The sequence below is a fragment of the Sinocyclocheilus grahami genome, unplaced genomic scaffold (genome assembly GCF_001515645.1).
Source record: "Sinocyclocheilus grahami isolate Dianchi unplaced genomic scaffold, SAMN03320097.WGS_v1.1 scaffold2506.1, whole genome shotgun sequence".
Classification (NCBI taxonomy): domain Eukaryota; kingdom Metazoa; phylum Chordata; class Actinopteri; order Cypriniformes; family Cyprinidae; genus Sinocyclocheilus; species Sinocyclocheilus grahami.
The window spans coordinates 57,769-58,429 of record NW_015507685.1 but is presented as its reverse complement, the minus strand read 5'-3'; positions in this window follow the sequence as shown (position 1 = coordinate 58,429).

Here is a 661-nt window from a genome sequence, read left to right as displayed (position 1 = left end):
GAACACATCGCTCTATAGCATTAAATACGTGGTGAGAAATATGAACGTGCAACACCGTAAATGCTCTGAATAACTTCTTGCTTGAGTAAGTTTGTTCTCTACTCTTCTCCTACGATTAGTTTTGGTTAAATACGGCCATGGCAACAGTTTGCGTAGAATCTGTTTATTGCTTAAAAGGAAACTCTCTCTATCGCGCCCTTGAGTTTGGAGGTTTGTCAGTGTTTGCAATGCATTCCCATCTTAAATATATTTGTAGCCCAAGGATGAAGGCAGTAGAGTGTTTGCTTGACCACATCTGTGGAGAACGGATGCGTTTCTGTGTGTTTAGAGTTCATCTGGGGCACTGGCCTCATTTTCTCTTCCTCCATGCCAAGACCATTTGAATAAATACTGGGAGCAGATCTATTTGCATAGTAAGATATCCAAAAAGGGAGTCCGTTCTCGTCCTATTTTTGGCCCCCTTTTTGTTTTTGCTTATTGTTGCAGAAGATTCACATATGCTGCACGAGCGCATTAATATATTTCAGCCAACAGATGGACTTGACGTGCATGCGGCGGCTCCGATTCCTTCGCTCGTACATCCGCAAACCCCACACACGTTCGCTCTTAGGGCCCGGCGCGCAGACAAAAACAGGTTTGAACATACTGTATTATCTTTTGA